The sequence below is a fragment of the Urocitellus parryii genome, chromosome 1 (assembly GCF_045843805.1).
Source record: "Urocitellus parryii isolate mUroPar1 chromosome 1, mUroPar1.hap1, whole genome shotgun sequence".
Taxonomy (NCBI): Eukaryota; Metazoa; Chordata; class Mammalia; order Rodentia; family Sciuridae; genus Urocitellus; species Urocitellus parryii.
Window position 1 is genome coordinate 53760141 of NC_135531.1, and position 23912 is coordinate 53784052.

A 23912-nucleotide genomic window follows, 5' to 3' on the forward strand; every position below is an offset into this window, starting at 1 on the left:
TTCATCATTTCTTGACTTAGTGGAGAAGAAACACAGCTGGTTTTCCCTTGGCCTGTAATAAATAAGTTCTCATTTTTCTTAAGAGACTAACATGATCTAATTTTTTTAAAATTTATTAAATGGTCCATTTTTGAAATGTGTGTGTGTGTGTGTGTGTGTATACACTAACATATATAGTTATATATATAGTAATATATATAGCTATATATATAGTATATATTGCAGAATAAATGTATGCTTATTTACACATGAACACACACACACACACACACACACACACACACACACCTCTTCACTTAAGAGTAAGCTGTGCTTTTATTTATTATTAATGCTCTGCTCATAGAACTAGTTGACCTAAGAAGAAATCTGTAAGACAGAAACTAAAGATGAGTGATTCTTGGTGGTGCTTTCATTGAAAAACTACGTTGTGAAAATAGCTACACTGCTAAAACTCAAGTCTGGGTTTTAAGCCAAGTCTGCCAAGAACTAGCTGAATGACCTTGGGCATATCATGAAGACTAAAATCAAAGGTGTTTTCCTACCCCAATAGTCTTTAACATTGTTTTCCAGATTTAATGCCCTGAAATTCTTAAGACTTTATGAAAATGTCACTAGACGGGGGAGGGTGTATCTCAGAGAGAGATTTGAGTGAACCATGACCCAGGCTTCCCAACTCCACTTCAAACAAGCAGCACGGTTTAATCTGCTTCCCATATTGAGTTTAAATTTCCCATTTCAAAAGTTTTAATTTCTGCAAATGTCTGTCCCTAAAAAAAAGGCAAGTTTAGCTACGTCATAGGTAGGTGTAATTTAATCAGGGGAAAACAGTGTTTTTTAAACCATGTTTAATATAAAATGTAATATGAAGAAAATTGCATAATACTGTAGGTATATTTTGAACTTTGTAAAGCAAATATTATAATTCCATCAAGTCATGAAATTAAACATTGTAGAACACAGAATTTCTCCTATATCTTTGAGTATTTTGTCTTCATTACTCAGTAATAAAGTAACTATGACCCTGACTATTTTCTATTCTTTCTTCATAATTTTTATAGCCTCTGTATAAATGCTTAAAAATAGATTAGTTCTTCCTGTATTTTTTTTAAATCTATATATAAATAGAATAATATGGTGATTGCCATCTTATGACTTCCTTTTTCCTGGCACATATTTGAAAGTTTATCTGTATATCTTTAGTTTATGCGGGTCCATTTCAATGCAGTATTTTGTTGTAATAACATAAAATGCATCATATATCCATTCTACTAATGATGGGCATATGGGCTTTTTTAAAAAGTTGGTAATTTTGTGAAATATTGCTATGATAATTCTTAAACACGACTCTTGGCATGCATAATCAAACACATATTTTAGATGCATATGTAAAATTGCTAGATGCTAGTTTAGTATTATTGAATTGCTAGATCATAGTTTAGCATGCATTCATTGTTTCTAGACAATCAAATGGTTTTCCAAAGTTGCTGGAACATTGTACACTCCTGTTAGTAGAAGAGTTTTTCATGGTTGCACCTTCACCTTCATTAAGGATTGTCAGATTTTTATTCTTTCTCAATTTAATGGGTATAGTTGTACCTTATCATGATTTAACATTTTCGCTTTCCTAATAACTAATTGTGATCAGCTCCTCATTTCCTTATCAGTTACTAGGATTTCTTCTCTGTGAAGTGCCTCTTCAAGTAATTTACTTTTTTTCCCTTCAATTTGTCTACTTTAAAAAAAATTGGATTCCTGGTATATTTAGAAAATAGGGTGTTTGTTCTTAATATATTTCAAATGCCTTCAAATAACTTTATGATTTTCCTTTTTACTCTTTTTGTATGTGATGTCTTTCAATGAAGAAAAAAATAATGTTTCTGCCCACATATTATTTATTTATTTTTATTTGTTCTTAGATATATACGACAGTAGGGTGCATTTTAATATATTGTATATGCATGGAGTACAACCCATTCCAATTTTGATCCCATTCTTGTGGTTGTACATGATGTGGAGTTACACTGGTTGAGTATTCATATATAAGCATAAGAAAGTTATGTATGATTCATTCTACTGCCTTTCCTCTTCCCATCCCTTCTCCTTTCCCTTCCTTCCCCTTTGTCTAATCAAATAAACCTCTATAATTCCCCTCCTTATCCTCCCTTGTTATGGGTTAGCATCCACATATCAGAAAACATTCAGCCTTTGTTTTTTGGGGACTGGCTTATTTCTTTTTCTTGTTTTAATATTTATTTTTTAGTTGTAGTTGGGCAAAATACCTTTTTATTTTGTTTTATTTATTTTTTATGTGGTACAGAGTATCGAACCCAGAGCCTTGCACATGGTAGATAAGTGCTTTACTGGTGAGCTACAAATCCAACCCTGATACTGGCTTATTTCACTTAGCATCATATTCTTCTATTCCATCCATTTACTGGCCAATGCTATGATTTCATTCTTCTTTACAGCTGAGTAAAATTCCATTGTGTATATATATATACCACATTTTCTTTATCCATTCATCTATTGAAGGGCATCTAGGTTGGTTCCATAGTTTAGCTACTGTGAATTGAACTGCTGTAAACATTGATGTGAATGTGTCACTGTAGTATGCTGGTTTAAAGTCCTTTGGGTATAAGCTGAGGAGAGGGATAACTAAGTCAAATGGTGGTTCCATCCCAAGTTTTCTGAGGAATCTCCATACATGTTTTCCTGAGTAGTTGCACAAATTTGCAGTCCCACCAGCAATGTATGAGTGGACCTTTTTCCCCACATCCTCGCCAACATTTATTGTTGCTTGTATTCTTGATAATTGCTATTTGGCTGAAATGAGATGAAATCTCAGTGTAGTTTTAATTTGCATTTCTCTAATCACTAAAGATGTTGAATATTTTTACATGTATTTTTTGACTATCTGTAGTTCTTCTTCTTGAAGTGCTTGTTTAGCTCCTTTGCCCATTTATTGATTGGTTATTTGTGTGTGTGTGTGTGTGTGTGTGTGTGTGTGTGTGTTTCTTTTGGTGTTTTTTTTTTAACTTCTTTGTATACCCTGGAGATTAATGCTTTACCTGAAATGCAGATGGTACAGATTTTATTTCATTATATAGACTTTCTGTTCATATTCTTGATGGTTTCCTTTGCTGTAAAGAGTCTTTTTAGTTTGATGTCATACCATTTATTGATTCTTGATTTTACTACTTGAGCTTTAGCAGTATTTCCTAAGCCAACATGGTGGAGATTTGGGCCTACTTTTTCTTCTATTGGGTGTAGGGTCTTCGTTCTAGTCCTTGATCCACTTTTGAGCTGAGTTTTGTGCAGGGTGAGAGGTAGGGGTTTAATTTCATTTTACTACATATGGATTTCCAGTTTTCCTTGCAACATTTGTTAAAAAGGCTATATTTTCTTCAACGTATGTTTTTGGAATCTTATCTACAAAGAGATAACTGTATTTATATGGGTACGTCTCTGTATCTTCTGTTCTGTTCCATTGTTCTTCAGTTCTATTTTTGTGCCAATATCATGCCATTTTTATTTTACTATAGCTTTTAGTATAATTTAAGGTCTGGTAATGTGGTGCCTCCTGCATTACTTTTCTCGCTGTAGATTTTTTTTGGCTATTCTGGGTCTCTTATTTTTCCAAATGAAATTTATGATTGCCTTTTTTGTTTCTATGAATTACCATTAGAATTTTAATGGGAATTGCATTACATATGTATAGTGCTTTTGGTAATATGTCCATTTTGACAATATCTGAGAACATCTGAGGTCTTTCCATTTTCTAAGGTCTTCTTCAATTTCTTTATTTAGTGTTCTGTATTTTCCACTATAGATGTCTTTCACTTCTTTTGTTAGATTGATTACCAAGTATTTTGTTTTTTGTTTGGTTGTTTTTTTCTTTTATTTGAGGCTATTATGAACAAGATAGTTTTTCTGATTACTTTTTCATCAATGAAGAAAAATGTGATTTTAATATTTTAAATGCGCCACTCTGCTATATTGGTATCTTCTTTAAGAATGATTTTGTATATATTCAACCAACAAGGAATAAATAAAAAACTTCTCAACCTGATGAAGGGCATTTACAAAAAACCTCCCATCTAGCACCACATTTAACACTGAAAAATTGCATGCTTTCTAACCAGGAATAAGACAAAGACATCCATTATTGCCACTTCTATTCAGCATTGTAGTATGGGTTCTAGCCAGGGAAATAAGGCAAGGAATTAAAAAAAAAATCATCCAGATTAAAAAAGGAGTAAACAAACTTATCTTTATTCACAAAAGAGACAATTTTGTATATAGAAACTAAAAAATACAATAATAAACTTAAAAATTAATAAACGAATTGAGAAAGTTTTAGGATTTATATATAAAAATAATTCTTTTTGGTATGCACTGTTGATGAGAAATCTGAAAATGTAATTAAGAAAAAAATTTCATTTATAATAGCACCAATAGAATAAAATTCTTAAGAATAGATTCAACAAAAGAAATAGAAGGCATACCTATAAAACTTTATTGAAAGAATTTTTAAAGGCATGAATAAATAGAATATTCATGAATTGAAAGATGTAATATTGTTAAGATGGGATGGTGGAATGAAATTGATCAAATCATCCTTTGTATGTATATGAATATACCACAATTAATTTCAACTTTATGTATAGCTATAAAGCACCAATTTAAAAAAAATACAAATAAATAGAAAGAAGAACAGTATAGTAGAGGCCAGAGAGGAGTGGGGGAGGAGGACGGGAGGTGAGAGGAGAATCAGGAGACTGAAAAGGACCAAATTATATTCCATGCATATGTGAATAGGTCAAAATGAACCCAGACATTATTTATAATGATAATGCACTAATAAAAACATGTAAAGAAAAGAAACATAACACTCAAATAATCTGCATATCTAATGTAATCCTTATAAAAACTCAAGTTGTCTTTTCAGCAATAATTAACAAGCTAATTTTAAAGTTTAAATGAAATTTAGAGGGACCCAAAACAGCCAAAATAATCTTGAAGCAGAAGAATATAGTTAGAGACCAAAAGTTTCAATTTCAAGGGTCTGGTGGTGGAGTTGAGTTGTAAAGTTCTTGTCTAGCATGTATGACACCCTTGGTTCAATCTCTAACCCTGCAAACTGTTTCTAAAAAGAGTCAATTTAAAACAATACAAAGATACACTAATCAAATGCTCCAATATGTCTGTAAAAATAGACAAATAGATGAATGAAATAGAATTGAGAATAAACTTATTTCTCCTCAACAAAAATAAATTTATATTGTATAGTCACTTGATTTTCTACAGAGAGACAAGATTATTTAATGGGGAAATAGACTTCACAACAAATGGTTCTGGGAAACTGGATATCCACATTTAAAAGAATAAATTTAAACTATCTCACCCCATAAACAAAGAAGAATTGCAAATACAACACAGTTCTAGGTGGAAGTGCTAAAGTTACAAAGCTTTTAATAATAATTATGGAAGGAAATAACTGTGACCTTTGATTAGGAAGTGGTTTCTTATATACAATACCAAAATCACCAATGACAAAAGAATGGGTACGTTTGACTTCATAAAAATGAAAAACATTTGTATTTCAAAGAACACCATGGGGAAAGTGGCAAGAAACACCATCGAATGAAATAAAATAAAAGCAATTTTTATATCTGAAGGGGGACTTATATCCAGAATGTACAAAACACACTTTTAACAATAAAAAGACAACCCAAATTGCAAATATAGGCAATTGAATATACATTTCTCCAAAGAAGTTATACAAATAGCCAATAAGCATAAGAAAAGATGTTCCATATCATAATGATTAGAAAAAAAGTGCAAATCAAAACTACAATGGGGAATTTCCATTCTGCTTTCCATAGTAGTCATACCAGTTTGTATGTGTCTACTTTTTTCCTCTTATGTATATAGTCCCACCAGCTATGTATGTGTCTACTTTTTTTCCTCCTATCCTCATCATTTATTGTTGCTTATGTTCTTGATGATTGCCATTCTGACTGAAGTGAGACGAAATCTTAGAGTAGTTTTGATTTGCATTTCTCTGATTGCTAGAGATGCTGAACATTTTTTTCCACATATTTGTTCATCAATTGTATTTCTTCTTCTGTGAAGTGTCTGTTCAGTTTGAAATAAAACCACCATTTGACCCAATTATCCCCCTCCTTGATTTATACAGAAAAGACTTAAAATCAGCATACCACAGTGACACAGCCATGTCAATGTCTATAGCAGCTCAATTCACAATAGCCAATCTATGGAACCAACATAGGTATTCTTCTATAGATGAATGGATAAAGAAAATGTGGTATATATTTTCAATGGAATATTACTCAGATATAAAGAAGACTGAAATTACAGCATTTTCTGGTAAATGGATGAAGTTGGAGAATATAATGCTAAGTGACACAAGCCAATTCCAAGAAACCAAAGGCCAAATGATCCCTCTTTTCTAGAATAAACCCTACTTTTCACTGGTGATGTTGTGTAGACAGTAGAACTGCCCCCATAGCTGCTGTTCCCTCTGTAAATCCATGACAATTCTCTAGGCTTATTTCACCTGTGTTGTACAAGGAAGATAAAGAGGTTTAGGTACACCACTGCTTTCTTTTCCTTTTTTGTCTTCTTTTATCTCTAATTAAGGCTGCAGGCAACGATAATGGCAAGATCCTTCTGGAAAAAATTTTTTTTTCTGAGCTGGGTAAATCTTTAGCCTGAGAATGATATACATACACACTTATTATTTGTGGCGTCTAGCCAGGTGATTACCTCTAGAACTGTCATAATTTTTTTTTCAAATGAAGACACTTCTTTCTGCTTGTTCTCCTGGCTCCCTGGTTTGGCTTCTTAGTCCTGGCTGCTTAGTTGGATCCTGCCTTTTCAAAAGGGCTCCTCCATGTTTCTTCCCTGTATGTATGGATTTTCTAGTATCTACATAGAAGCAGCTATAATATTAGGGGTGTATGGTTTAACATCAAGAGAAAGAAAGTTGACTAGTTTTGACTAGTTTAACGAACACATCTACTAATCCTTTCATCCCACCCCCATTGCCAGGCAAAGAGGCATCTCTGAGTAATGACAATGGTGACGGATGATAGGGCAATGCCTTCCAGGGCCCATTCATCACATGCAGACTCAGTTTGGTGCTGCTTCACTTGCTCTAAATGTGTCCGCTGAGATTGAGTTTGGCTCTGCTCCAAGGCCTGATTCTGGCTTCTGTCCTGCTGCCTTTTATATATGATCTGCAGGTGTTACTGATAAAATTTGTCCAGTGATTATAGATGATGTTATGCTTACACCCTAGACTTTACTGCAGTCAGTATAGTATGCTGACCCTAATTTATAGTTTAAATCCTAAAAATGGGATCACTGATGATTACATAATGAAATAACATCCTAGAAATAGCTTTGTATGCCTGTTGCTGAGATGAGGACATATGGTTATCACTAATTTAGATTTGCCTTTGAGAATTAATTTCATTTGGAATAGAGATCCAAGTGAGTATTTAGCATCAAACATGTGATTATAATTTTAGAATTATGGAGAGAGATGATTCACTCTCCTTTGTGCATTTAGAGATAAAGGTGTTTTAAAGGAGGTGAAGGAAGGTCTTAACTTGGGGGTGGCCTGATACTAGCTGATGCTATGGATTGAAATTACAAATGGATTTCAGTTACATAGAATAACAGTGCTTTCCTCTTGCTGTTGTGTTGATTTGTGCAATTTACTCCAGGTACTTAGAACATTTTCTGTTTCTACCGTTTTTGCCTAAAACCAGTCTGGGTTTTTAAGAATAGACTGAGCTATACATCAGTAGAGAAGAGTGTCTTTTGGAAATATACTGTGATCCCATGGTCATATTTCTCAAAGTTAATGACTTCAAGTAATGAGGACTACAAAATGGCTTTAAAGATTTCAGTATATCTAGATACACAGTAAGAAAACTCTGAAAAAGAATAAAAGTAAAAGTAAATATTAAGACCAGGTGTAGTCATGATTTGTTTATAACCAAACACAATCAGGAGAAGAAGGTTGTGGACCTCTCCCATTTTTATTATGTAAACTTTCTGCCTCTTCCAAAGAGCCATTAAAAATCTGGTGAAAACTTCAGAAAAATCGAATTAAATGAAATGTTCTAGAAAATGAGCCAGGACATTAGACTGGATGTGAATGCTTTCTGTTCCTAAAATATCTCATCTATTTTTTCATTCATTTTTTAAAAATTAATTTCCAGTGGATGTACATGATGGTGAGATTCACTGTGGTGTATTTATATTTGTACATAGGAATGTTATGTCATATTAATTGTACTGCCTTCTTTTCCCATCCTCACCCTTCAGCTAGCTTGTAGACAAAAAAAAAAAAAAAATTCTTTTAAAAATGTTTTGTTTTTCCTCACTCAAAAAAGTTTGGTTGTTCCCACTTATAACAGTAATAATGAAGTTAACAATACATAAAATTTATCGAGCATATTCTATACTAGACATTTTAAAATATTTCTGATATGATATTTAAATCCTTACAAGAAGTCTCAGGTTAGTTTGCTTTTTCTGTGTTTTAAGATTGGAGAAAGTTGAGTGTGGTGGCGTCCTTTGTAATCACAGAGATTCAGGAGGCTGAGGCAGGAAGAGCACAAGTTCAAGGTCAGCCTCAGAAACTTAGGGAGACCTATCTCAAAACAAAAAATGAAAGGACTGGGGATGTAGCTCAGTAGTTAATCATGCCTGGATTCAATCCCCAATACAATAAAAAAAGATTGTAGAGAACTCTAGTTCAGAAAGGTAAGTGCTTTGCTCAGGTTGTACAGCTAGGACTGGTCAAGTAGTGATTTGAGTAAAGATCTGACTCATTCTAACTCTGTGCAGTTTTTACTAAACAGTGCTGCCTTCCTTAATAATAAATAACATTCTCTTCTCTGTCTGTAGTAAACAAGCCTACCACACTATCTTAATTAATCCTAATTTATCCTGAAGATACTGTTTCTATTTTTTAATAGGACCTTTCTTAAATTTTTTTAGTTATATGAAATATATATGAATCCATTTTGACATTATTATTTTTTAAAATATATATATATATATTTTAGTTGTTGATGGATCTTTATTTTCTTCTTTTCTTTATATGTGGTGCTGAGAATTGAACCCACTGCCTGGCACATGCTAGGCAAGTGCTCTAACACTGAGCCCCAGCCCCCGCCCCCCACTTTGACATTATTATACAAGCATGGAATATATCTTTCTCTAATTCAGTCCCAGTACCTCTTATTTCCCTTTCCTGTAGTGGTGTTTCTTCCATTTACCCATAGTTATATTTTTAAACTAACTTCCAATGGATGTACATGATGGTGAGATTCACAGTGGTATATTAATATTTGTACGTAGAGACGTTATGTCATATTAATTCTACTGTCTTCTTTCCCCATACCTCTTCCCTTTCTTTCATTCCCCTTTGACTAGTCAGCTGAACTTCTATTCTCCACTCCCACCCTTTATTGTGGGTTAGCTTCTATGTTTCAGAGAAAACATTTGACCTTTGGATTTTTAGAGTTAAGGAATTAAATAAAATTCCAGGGAATTGAGTAATGTGCCCAGAGTAATATGCTCTTCTAGAAAATGGTCCACTTTGGGCCTAAATTTGAATAATCTAAATACTCTTTAATTTTTCTTGGATTTTACAATCTTGGCCACAGATTGACAGGCAACTGTAGTTATTAATGTAATTTCCAAGTAAAAGCTGCTGTTCCTTTAAAAGCAATAGAAAAAATTAAAAGTAGGAACCACTTAGCAAGTAAGACTGCTGACATGTTTCTTCACTTTGCAGTCAGTGACTTTTAAGTATAATTTAGTGTTTGGCAAGAGTCAAAGAATCATGCTGAGTGTCTTTTTAAGAAATGTCTTCCTAAAAAGGCTTCATTCCTACAGGTATGAATTAACATAGAGGCAAACAAGAGCATAAAATGATCCATGGTTCTAAAAGATTAAAAAAAAAAAAGTCCTAAAATGCAGTGTGTAGAACCTGAATTAAATACATTTGAGTTTGCCAAATACACTCCTGAAAGTAGGTGGCACAAGGACACAGGGCTGTTAAGTTTAGGGATCTGTATTTACTGGCAGAAGGACAGTGTTGTGTGCAGTGAGTGGTTCCAGAGGCTTAACTCTGATGGTCGGTACAGCCAAGGATGTTTTTATTGAATAAAATAGACACTAGTATTGCTGTATGTATATATGTGGCCGTATAACCAATGTGATTCTGCAACCTGTACACTTGGAAAAATGAGAAATTATATCCCATTTGATTCAAAAGTATGATATGTCAAGATCATTGTATTGTCATGAGCAAGTAATAAAAAAAAAAAGGAAAAAAAGAGAATGAATATTTTTGGTATGCCTAGAGTCCTCTGAATACAACCGTTGACAACTGTGTGTGTGTAGACCAGAGGGAAAGAGGATGGAAATGAATAGTGGTACTATGAAGTGACAGCACAGCGAGAACCCTTAAAGACAACTATATGCATTTATGTACTGGATTTTGACCCTCATTCTTTCCTCAGGGTGCAGAACATGCATGGCCTTTGTTGACAAGTGAGTTGTCAACATCATTTATTGCTTTACTTGATTTCTTTATAGCTTTTTGAAACTATTCATTCCTTAAATGTTCTAATTTCCGCCCAAATAAGTCAGTAATTAAAAACTGAATGTTGATTAAGTCTAACTATCAATTGTAGTACAAATGTGAATGAGGTTAACTTTCCTATTAACAAACATAGACTCTCAAAATAAAATATTATTGAGGGGTGGTCAGCATCCCGCCGGGGTACGTATGAGCTGCCTGAGAAACTCTGAAATAAGTAGTAAGAAATAGAGAGAGACAGAAATTAGATAAAAAGCAGAGTGTCTGATAGGTCTTCCAGTTCTGATAGGAGCTGGAACAGAATCACTGAAAAATGGCCCCATTCTTTATTTTAGGGAAAGAACATCAAAGGCAAGGAGGGATAAGGTTTTACCGGGAGGAGTCTGGCTTCTTGATGTGGCAGGGGTCTTACAGCAAAGAGACTGATTGGCATTTTGGCAAGCTACACCCATCTTTGAGACGCTATGTGGTTCTGATGCTGTTTTGAATTTGTAATGGAGCTGGGTAGGAAGCCAGATGAACCAGGGGTTCTCAAACCAGCAAGGTTACTGCTCAGAGTCCCCATACCAGTGTTTCCTGCCCAGTGGCTTCAACACTGTTTTAGTTCATGCACAGTTTACATATGGTCATGGATAGCTTCTGGAAAAATATAATTAAAACATTAAAAACAAAAGGAAAGGCAGAGTTGTATTAGGCAAATGCTAAGGGAAAATGGAATTGCCCACACTAGCATAATAGATTTGAAGTAGAAATTATTACAAAAAGCTAGAATGGTCATATTTTTATATTGTTTTGAGTATAACATTTATGATGAAAATATAATACTCTACACTAGCAAAACATTTTTATATATTTGCTTGCTTGTTTTCTTGATTGGCTGCCTGAGAAGAATGTAAGCTTCAGAAGGGCAGGAACCCTCTTGGAAATCAAGAAGTTGTTAAAAGCAACAGATCAAAACAGTAGTAACAGATTTTAGCTTAGTCTTTCATTTGAATAGCTAAAAAAGCAAATAAAATATAAACAGTTAAAGGGACTAAATAATAATTAACAAAGTTGGTTTACCAGATGTATCTTGATTGATGTCTTTTGCAACAGAGAACTAATTTAACAAACATTTATTAAGTGCCTGACAGTTGAAGGAACAAAACACTCATCATAAATTGCCAGGGTACTGACCTGGTCTGGAGGAGCCTGGAATATTTTTTGAGGAAATGGCTTTTAACGTGAGGATGATTTGGCCTCCAAGTTAATAGTGAAAGAAAACTCTTTCAGTCATGAGGAATGATATGGACAATATGGAGTGATCTAGAAAAGATGTATGTTGAGATATGTTTTTATAAAATTAGGTGAAAGATGGAAGAATGTTTTATACCAAATTATCAATACCCATTTTCTTGAGGGAAGGGATACTTTCATTTACTATTTTATATAATTGTTTAAGTGAGAGGGTTATGGTGAGCATAAATTCATCAAAGCAAAAAGAGACAAACCCCACTCAATGCATATACAAATTCAGAATAGGAAACAGGTGAAAAGTGCAGATCAAGGTCAATTAAAGAAGGAATCCATTCCAGAAGCCCTGATCTAGAGTGCTTCTCCAAAGTGGTTTTCTAAATATCACTGACATGCACACCATCCAAGCATCTTGTTTAAACGCGTATTAGGATTCCATAAGTCCATGCTATATATAGCATGAGGATCTGTATTATTAACAAGCTGCCTGCTGATGCCAGAGCTGAGGGTACAAGGAACTCCACCTTGAGGAGCAAAGTCTGGGGTGTTTTAAGGGACTGCCAGATTTGAGAACTCCTGAGCCAGGAGGGTCATATGCTAGTGTCTTCCTGTTTGTCTTCTCCTGTATCTTTTTTTTACCTGTCAATCCATTTCTCCTCCTTAAGCCTCAGCTCATGAATCCTTTAAGATCAGAGAAAAATAGAGGTGCTTTAACTGTGTTCCTCTAAAGTGCCCCAAGAGCACAGTTTCTTAAACTAGTGTACAAAAGAATCCCCTGGGGTCATGATTAGGTCTGCAGATTCTTGAACCCCATCCAAAGGATAAGAATCAGCTTGGTCTAGAGTGGTCTCAAGAAATCTATGCTTTCCAAATACATACCGATTTCCAAGAAGATTCTCTTGTCAGTTGTTCTGGGACTGAGAAATATGCTAGATCCCCTCTATCATCAGGCATGGGCTCCAGATGTTTCGCATAACAAGTGAGTAAATGAGTACAGATTCCATTCGTCTTTTTCTTGTGTCATAATAAATTTTACAAATGCTCAATCTAGAAAATTTGGAGACATTAAGAATATAAAATATTGGGCTGGGGATGTGGCTCAAGCGGTAGTGTGCTTGCCTGGCATGCGTGCGACCCGGGTTCGATCCTCAGCACCACATACCAACAAAGATGTTGTGTCCGCCAAGAACTAAAAAATAAATATTAAAATTTCTCTCTCTCTCTCCTCTCTCACTCTCTCTTAAAAAAAAGAATATAAAATAGTAGAATAAAAAATTCACTCGTTATCCTACCACTGAAAGAAAACTTTTTTGACCTTTAACTTATTTCTTTCTCATCCTTTTTTTTCTGTACATTTTGTTTCAGTTAGCTTAGATCATTTGTGTATATTCTCCCTAAATACTTTTTGGAATAGAAGGTGATGTCTTCTCCATGAAATTATTCAACTGAATGCATTGTTCTAAATATTGAATTGGACAAGGCCTTAAACTGTTACATTTCTATTATTAATTCATTCTTTGAGAATAGACTAATTTACCAAAATAGGTGTTATACTAGAATATTGAGTCCCTGTACTTCATAGTCTCAATTTATATTTAATCCCTTAAAACACTATTCCATGTAGAAACAAGTTTGTATTTCTCTGAAATTCCTAACATGAGTATTTCTAGAGGTGGCTGTTTCATTTTTATATAGTTAAATCATAATGGTTTTATACATTAGATGGAGCTGATGTGTTGCCTTCTTGATTTCTTGCCAAAATACCATATGAAGGTGTTGACCTTTGCACAAAATTATCATATGGAAAATATTGCATATTGAGCATCTAATATTACATCCTTTGCCCTCAACACCCAGTCAAAGGCATCATCTTACTTTTGGCTATTGAAATCATGTCCTCTTGTGTCACTTGGCAAAGCACCAACAACAGGTGAGATATGACTGTCTTTTTGTGCTACCGGTGCTCTATCTCATTTTTGCTGATACTTTTCTAAATGACATATTAAATAATTTATCTCTTTATTTTTCTTTTTTCTTACAAATCAACATTATGCATCTCTTATTCTCCCTATGATATGCAGAGGTAGATGTAAAACTCATTTATATTTATTTGAATTTATGGATAAATGCTGTTAATTGATAGAAAAGTACAAATTAGTTTTCTTACCACTTAATAATCATCCATCCCTAAGTGGTCCAGCAGAGTTAAATAAATTTTTCCCTTGCTCTGAGTTTATTTCCAAGAAGTAGCTCAGCCCCTAAGTGAAAAATGACTCAATGATACATCAGAATAACAAAATATAAATAACATCTCCTTATAATTCATTGAACCTTGTGATCCTAGGTATTTATTATTGCTAAACCTTGGTAAGAGTGAAGTTGCATTCTTCTCCCCAAGGACATTGTATAGAAAAGGAAAGAATAAAGCATAGTATATCTCTGTAATTTATAGCATCCAGTTAGCACTCTCCATATTTTGAAAACTTGTAGTCAAATTTTACAAGGTCTCCAAAATATGAAGTAATTATTAAGTAAAAACAGAAGTGAGTGGGTGGTCACCCTGAATGATTCACTAGAGTTAGGGTGGGAGGGAATGGACATGATCAATGTTTACTGAGTTCTCTTCATCTTCAGGCATCACAAGGACTGTGCCAGATCACCTGAAATGACTTACAATGCTATCCTGAACTCACCTCTCCACACAGTCTGGGATAGTCAGAGCTTCAATTTCTTAACTTTATATATTCAAGTAGTGAGTAATGACATATTATAATTGAAATCAGTTGAGGACTAAGGAACAGAACATTCCCAAATTGTTGCTATTGATCTACTCTTGCAGATGACCCCGTTTGGGATCATTAATTATAATTTAGTGGTCAGATTGCACATTCCAATAATACTAATGAATCCACTGCATATAAATAGATGGCTAGATAGATGCTTAAATAATTCTAGTACTCTCAAGACAAAAAAAAAGATGAGAAGATAAACTTTCATAGTAAAACTGTGTATGTTATTACATTCCAAACCTAGGATTTTCACTCTCTTTTAGTAATACTTCAAAGCTAATAATTACATTCAATTCTATAGCAGGTCCCATATTTTTCTTTAGGTTACACATTGCATAAATAAATGTTTTTCAAAATCTATTATGTGCTCATCAACCTTCTTACGTTTGAGAGAAAATGTTTTTCTGTTTTGTTAATTTGTTCCCAGGAGGTTAAAACCCTTTGACTTCTCATTTCCAATTCCTTGGAAAGAGAAATTGGAGTCAATCCTTTCCAGGAAACAAGGAACTCTGTATTTAGTCTCTGCTGATTAAGATCATATTATCTAACTAGGAATGAATTTGAACTGACTGTACCTTTTACTCCTGAGTAATACTTATGAGGTTTACTTGATACCCACAGCATACATTCTTGAATAAATGCTTTGGAGATAAAATGTCCTTACTTGAGTTCACTGAGGATCAAATTGGCCATCTTCTCTTTGAATTGTGATTTGTGTATGTGTTTCAGGGGAAACACAGTCAAAATGGTTTTAGTTCACAAAAATTTCACTTTGCTAATGTTTATCTTTGAAATTAGTTTAACCAGCAAGGAGTGAGAAAGAGAAAAAAAATCAATTAAGGCTAAAAAGAGAAAATCAAGAAATCATAGCCCAGGTTGGGAAGGCAGAAGTCAGTGCCATAACAGCAGCAGATGAGCTGCAGCAAGTGAGACAGTAAATGGTGAATGTGGCAGCGGATGCTGAGGCATGAACTGGAAGGCAAGGAACAGGATGCAAATCTAGAACTCTCTAGGGGAAATAAAGGGCTGGGAAGCAGAGGGATAACTCTTTGATGGGAAGGGGTTGGAGCAAAACCTTGAGAAGTAGAGAAGAAGTGACGTTACCAGTAGTGAATTAGTCCCAGAATTGGTAAGAAGGACTTGAAAGAATAAAAATTCTCTGGTTGTAAATTCAGAATTGGATTTGGCCACTTAGCCGACCCCCCCCCCCATATCAGGAGAAATAGGGGAAATAGATGTACAAATTTCACTGTCAAAGTGGAATTAAAGGGAATGAGAAGACCACAACAAAAAAGACTGCCACTTTTTCTCTGATAAAGGCAGATGGTATCTGAGGAGGAAGGACCAGCTTGGGGGAGTGTAACTGAGTTGGCAGGAGAAAGGCAGGTAGCAACCAAGGGACTTGGAGAGCAAAACACCTGGCCTTCCCACATCTGTTGGTAACTTTCAATCTTATTTCTTTCTTTCCTCCTGAGACCCAAAATGTCCTCTCCCATGTCTATGGTTCTTTAAACAATGACAACTTTAAAAGACTCCAGATGGCTTTGAAAAAAAAAAAAAAAAACTTGAAAGTCATCCAAGGTGTACTGTAGGCCTTTGTAGACACCCCATGTGGAGCTCATCTGAAAACCCTATAGTTTTTCTGTTTGGATTATGTCCTGGGGATGAGCTGCAGGGTCAATGGAAAAAGAAATGTTAAAATGGGCCTGTCTTAACTCATGCATGCTCCGAATAAAAAAGATGAATTCTTTTTGCTGTGGGTTCTTGCAGCCCCATTGGCCTTGATGTTCATCACTCTGTACTCTCCCTGGCCTTGCTGTGGGCAGAAAGTAGAGAATAAGGACGTCCGCTAATAACTCATTCCTTTCCTCTCAGATATCAGTTTATAATACATTCCCTTCAATGAATTTACTGTGTTTGGGTAGGAAATATAACCCAGCATTGCTTCATCATGAATATATTAGAGAGATTTACAGACTTAAACAAATATTGTTGAGTTTTTCTCTAGGACTGTTAAACAAATCATTATTCATTATATATAGGAAGATAATCTCTAGAGAAAGTTATGTTGAAATAAATTCAATAAAAACCCACAGACAGGGGCTAGGGGTGGGGTTCAGAGATAGAGCACTTGTCTATCACATGCAAGGGACTGGGTTCAATTCTCAGCAACACATAAGAATAAAATAAATAAAATAGGGTTATTGTGTCCAACTACAACTAAATACATATATATATATATATATATATATATATATATATATATATATATATATATATATATCTCCCACAGGGGATACATTTAACAGATATGTAGATTGCACAAAACTGAATTTTAAATTCTAGATTTTTAAACATTTGTATTGGTGCATATAATTATACATAATAGGAGATCCATGATATCTTATTCCTACATGCACATAATTTGATCAATCTTTTCCCCCAGTACCTTCCATTTCTCTTCCCTCCACCTGCACCCTGATCTACTTGCTCTACTCATCTTCCTTTATTATTATTATTATTATTTTAATTAGTGCATTATAAATGTGTGTATGAATCATTGTGGAATATTTTTACGTGGACATAACTTAGTAGATTTCATTCCTGAGTTCTTTCCTATGCCCTTCCTTCTTCCCTCCCTCTCAATCTCCATTCTATTTTCATGAGATCTCTTTTGTCAAGGTCTGGCTTATTTCACTTTAGCATGTTGTTCTTCAGTTCCATTCATTTATTAGAAAATGAGATAATTTCTTCTTTAAAACTGTAAGACAGTTTTTTTCCATTGTGTACATATGCTCTATTTTCTTTATTCATTCATCTCTTGGTAGGCACATAGGCCGGCTCCATACTTGGTTATTGTGAATTACATTGCTATAAATGTTGGTATGATAAATTTAGTCCTTTTGGATAAATATCAAGGAATGGAATAGCTGGGTCATATGGTGGTCTCATTCCCAGTCTCTTGAGGACTCTCTATATTGCTTTCCAAGGTGATTATACTGATTTGCAATCCTACCAACAATGTTTAAATGTTCATTTTTCTTTACATCCTCACCAACATTTTTGTTATAATTTGTATTATTGATGACTGTCATTGGAGTGAAATGAAATCTGTGTAGTTTTGATTTGCATTCTTTGATTGCTAAGGATAATGGACTTTTTTATGTTTGTTGAGCATTTGTATTTCTTCTTTTGAGAAATGTCTGCTTAGTTCATTTGAATATTTTTTGACTGGGTTATTTGGGTTGTTTGGTTTTAGTTTTGGTTTTCAACATTTTTTGGTGTGTTTTGAGTTCTTTATATATTCTGAATATTAATTTCCCTTTTGGAGGGTAGCTGGCAAAGATTTCTTCCCATTCTGTAGACTCTGTCTTCATGTTCTTAATTGTTTCCTTTGCTGTGCAGAAGCTTTTTGATTTGATGCCATCCCACATATTGATTCTTGGTTTTATTTATTGAGCTTTAGGAGTCATATAAGGAGAATTGGTGCCTTTGCCAATACGTTGAGGTTTTGAACCTAAGTTTTCTTCTAGCAGTTGCAATGTTTCTGGTCTAATTTACAGGTCTTGATCCATTTTGAGTTGATTCTTGTGCAGTTTGAGAGATAGGGATTTAGTTTCATTCTTTTACATGTGCATATCCATTTTTATTGTTGTTGTTCTTTTTCTGAACCCTTTGTTTAAAAAAGCTATTTTTTCCTCCAATCTTTGTTTTTGGCATGTTTTTCCAATTCAGATGACTGTATCCATGTGGGTTTGTCTCTGTGTTTTCTGTTGCATTGTTCTTCATAGCTATTTTTATGTCAATCTTATATTATTTTTGTTACAATAGCTCTGTAATATAACTTGAGATGAGGAATCATGATGCCTCAGCATTCCTCTTATTGCTCAGTATTGATTTGGCTCTTCTGGGTCTTTGATTCTTCCATATGTTTTTTTCTATTTCTGTGAAGGTTGTCATTAGTACTTTAATGGACATCACATTGAATCTGCAGATTGCTTTTGGTAACATTTGGACAATACTAATTCTGCCTATTCAAGAACATAGGAAGTCTTCCATCTTCTAAGGTTATATTCAATTTCTTTCTTCAAAGTTCTATAATTTTCACCTTAGAGGTCTTTAACCTCCTTAGATTTATTGCAAAATATTTTATTTTTTTGAGGCTATTGGAAATTGAATTATTTTCTGACTTCTTTCTCAGCATATTTATTGTTGGAATATAGGAGAACTATTGATTTTTGTATGTTGATTTTGTATCCTGCTACTTTGTTGAATTTTCTTATCATTTCCATAGGTCTTCTGATGGAAATTTTTTTTTTCTTTTTGGCGGTGTGGGGGGGCTGTTTTCTAAGTATAAGATCATGTTATCAGCAAACAGAGATAGTTTGTCTTATTCTTTTCCTTTTTGTATCCCTTTTCTTTCCTTCTGTTGCTTGCTTGCTCTGGATAGAGTTTCAAAAACTATATTGAATAGGAATGATGATAGTGGATATCCTCATCTTATTCCTGACTTTAGAAGAAATGCTTTCAGTTTTCTTCTGTTCATTGTGATGTTGGCTTGGAGTTTGTCATACATGGCTCCATAAGGTTGAAATTATTTCCTTCTATTACTAGTTTCTCTAGTGTTTTCTAACATGAATGGGTACTGAATTTTGTCAAAGGCCTTTTTCTGCACCTGTTGAGATGATCATGTGGGTTTTGCCCTTAATTTTATTTATGTGATGAATTACATGTATTGATTTTTGAATGTTGAACCAAACTTGCATCCCTGGGATGAAAGCAATTTAATCATGGTGTAAAACCTTCTTAATGTGTTTTTGAAAGCAGATTACCACTATTATATTAAGGAATTTTATGGTGTTGTTTATCAGATATATTGGTCTGTAGATTTCTTCCCTTGATATGTCCTTATTTGGCTTTGTTATTAGGGTGATTTTAGCTTTGTAGAATAAATCTGGGAGTATTTCCTTTCTTTTATTAAATTCTAATACACAAAATTCTTCAGAATTAAAGAAGAGTGGACTCAGAAGTTCCTCGGAAAGAAAAATTCAAAGTTTTAAAATAACATGAATGGGCAGTCAGCAGCCACCATCCGGGAAAGCTGAAGGATACACCGCCACTCTCCGACAGATTGCAACATCAAAACAGGTTTGTGTCAATCAGCTCACCCCCCAGACATCGGGGAATTCGAATAAAATCTCTCCTAGGCTTTCCGGGGGAGGGAGTACCAAAGTGAGCCTGCATAAAGACTAGGGGGAAACTAGAGACACCTGACCTCCAACCCCTCCTCCCAGTAGCAGCCAAAACGAAACCTGGCTAGCCAGCGCTGGGGGAGGGGCAAGCAGAAAAAATCAAAGTGATAGAGTGCCGGGGATCCCAACAGCCAGCAGCAGGACCCCGGAGATCCAGGCAGACTGATTCGCGTGGCCTGCCCTGCGGCTACAGAAGGCGTGGCACCGCAGAGAAGCCATTAATTAACAAGCAGGGAGATTAGGGACTGCCATTAGATGGAATCCCGCCAGCCAAGCCCACACTGATCCTTGGGCTGAGTACGGGATTTCAGAAGGGGAAGGAAGCGGTACAACCCCATCCCCCACAGCGGACACTCCACCGAGGCAGTCAGTGGCCACCATCTGGGAAAGCTGAAGTATACACCACCAATCTCCGACAGATTGCAACATCAAAACAGACTACAACATCAAAACAGCGGACACTCTACTGAGGCAATCAGCGGCCACCATCTTGGAAAGCTGAAGTATCCACCACCACTCTCCGACAGATTGCAACAACAAAACAGGAGAAACCAAGACTAACAGGAGAAACCAGGAGACTAGAGGCAAGACCCTGGCGAGTGGGTGGCTGGAAACCGCAGGCCCGCCAGGGACAGTTCACCCACTGCCTGCGTAACTGGGCGGTAGGAGAATGCTACCCGCGGACGACCTATCACCCGCCAGCGACCTGTGATACTGGACGGCTGGAGACTGCCTGCCTGCCGTGACTGGGAACTGAAACCAAACAGAGATAGTCCAGTCACACCCCCCATTAGGGCACCCCGGCAAGGAGCCTGGGGCCCGCCATAGCAGAGCAGTGTTGTCACTGGAGCTCGGACGTCAGAATTTCTTCCCAGTGGAATCCAAGTTAGCAGGCATAGTTTAACAACACAAAGGAGAGACATCAGAGTAATACGGAACCAAAACAAAGCTATAGAAGAGAGCAGAAACACGACAATCAAAAAGAGCTGGGAAGTAACGTGGACAACATGAGAAAACAAGGGAAAAAAGGAGTACAAACAATGCAAGACAACTTAATTCTACAGGAGGACATAGAAACATCAGAAGCAGGGATAGGGAAAGAACTCAAGGCATACCTAACTCAAATGGAAAGGAATATTAGAGAAGATGTGAGACAGCAAGTCCAAGAAATAAAAGTATATTTTGAAAATGAATTAAACAAACAAATTCAAATGGCAAAGAATGAGCTCTACCAGGAGATAGAGATCTTAAAAAAGATCAAACAATAATCCTAGAATTGCAGGAAACTATAAACCAAATTAAAAATTCAAACGAGAATATTACACATAGACTTGATCAAGTAGAAGTCAGAACATCAGATAATGAAGACAAGGTTTATAAACTTGAAAAGAGTATAGTCAACACAGAAAAGATGCTTAAAACCCATGAGCAATCTATTCAAGAGATATGGGACCTCATAAAAAAACCAAATTTGAGAGTCATCGGGATAGAAGAAGGCACAGAGATTCAAATCAAAGGAATGGACAGCATATTAAACGAAATAATTGTAGAAAACTTCCCAGAGATGAAAGATAGAATGGATTGCCAAATCCTGGAAGCCTACAGGACCCCAAACATTCAAAACCATAATAGACCAAGTCCAAGACACATAATAATGAAGTTAGCCAACATACAGAACAAGGAGAGAATATTAAAAACTACGAGAGAAAAGAGGCAGATTACATTCAGGGGTAAACCAATTAGTTTAACGACTGATTTCTTATCACAGACTTTGAAAGCGAGAAGATCCTGGAACAATATATTTCAAACACTGAAAAACAATGGATTCCAACCAAGAATACTGTATCCAGCAAAATTGAGCTTCAGATTTGACAACGAAATTAAAATCTTTCATGATAAACAAAAGCTAAAAGAATTCACAGCAAGAAAACCAGCACTGCAAAGTATTTTGAGCAAAATACTACAAGAAGAGGAATTGAAAAATAGTGCACAAAACCAATAGCAGGAAGTAGCTCAGTAAAGGGGGAGGAAAATAACCAAAAAGTAAAATTAGCCAAACTAAAATAAATAAATAAAGAAGCATGACTGGAAGTACAAATCATATCTCAATTGTAACCTTAAATGTTAATGGCCTAAACTCACCAATCAAGAGACATAGGCTAGTAACCTGGATCAAAAAAAATAAATCCAACAATATGCTGCCTTCAGGAGACTCATATGATAGGAAAAGACATACACAGGCTGAAGGTAAAAGGTTGGGATAAATCATACCACTCACATGGCCCTCGGAAGCAAGCAGGAGTGGCCATACTCATATAGAATAAAATCAACTTCAAACCTAAGTTAATCAAGAAAGATAAAGAAGGGCACTATATACTGTTAAAAGGAACCATCCACCAACAAGACATAACAATTATCAATGTGTATGCACCAAACAATGGAGCTGCAACGTTCATAAAACAAACCCTCCTCAAGTTCAAGAGTCAATTAGACCACAACACAATAATTATGGGTGACTTCAACACACCGCTCTCGCCATTAGACAGATCCTCTAGACAAAAATTGAATAAAGAAACTATAGAACTCAACAGCACAATCAACAACCTAGACTTAACCGACATATATAGAATATATCAACCATCATCAAGTGGATACACGTTCTTCTCAGCAGCACATGGATCCTACTCAAAGATATACCATATATTATGCCATAAGGCAACTCTTAGTAAATACAAAGGTGTGGAGATAATACCATGCCCCATATCTGACCATAATGGAATGAAATTGGAAATCAATGATAAAAGAAGGAAGGAAAAACCCTACACCACATGGAAAATGAACAATATGTTATTGAATGATCAATGGGTTACAGAAGACATAAAGGAGGAGATGAAAAAATTCTTAGAGTCAAATGATAATACAGACACAACATACCGGAATCTATGGGACACAATGAAAGCAGTTTTAAGAGGGAAATTCATTTCTTGGAGTTCTTCCTCAAAAAAAGAAAAAACCATCAAATAAATGAACTCACACTACGCCTCAAAAATCTAGAAAAGGAAGAGCAAAACAACAGCAAATGTAGTAGAAGACAAGAAATAATTAAAATTAGAGCAGAAATCAACGAAATTGAAACAAAAACAACCATTGAAAAAATAGATAAAACTAAAAGTTGGTTCTTTGAAAAAATAAATAAGATAGACAAGCCCTTAGCCATACTAACGAAAAGAAGAAGAGAGAGAACTCAAATTACTAACATTCGGGATGAAAAAGGCAATATCACAACAGACACTACAGAAATACAGAAGATAATTAGAAAGTATTTTGAAACCCTATATTCCAATAAAATAGAAGATAGTGAAGATATCGATAAATTTCTTAAGGCATATGATTTGCCCAGATTGAGACAGGAAGACACACAAAATTTAAACAGACCAATAACAAAGGAAGAAATTGAAGAAGCCATCAAATGACTACCAACCAAGAAAAGCCCTGGACCGGATGGGTATACAGCGGAGTTCTACAAAACCTTCAAAGAAGAATTAATACCAATACTTTTCAAGCTATTTCAAGAAAGGAGCTCTTCCAAATTCATTCTATGAGGCCAACATCACTCTGATCCAAAAACCAGACAAAGATACTTCAAAGAAAGAAAACTACAGACCAATATCTCTAATGAACTTGGATGCAAAAATTCTCAATAAAATTCTGGCGAATAGAATACAAAAACATATCAGAAAACTTGTCCACCATGACCAAGTAGGATTCATCCCTGGGATGCAAGGATGGTTCAATATACGGAAATCAATAAATGCTATTCACCACATCAATAGACTTAAAGACAAGAACCATATGATCATCTCGATAGATGCAGAAAAAGCTTTTGACAAAGTACAACATCCCTTTATGTTCAAAACACTAGAAAAACTAGGGATAACAGGAACTTACCTCAACATTGTAAAAGCTATATATGCTAAACCTCAGGCT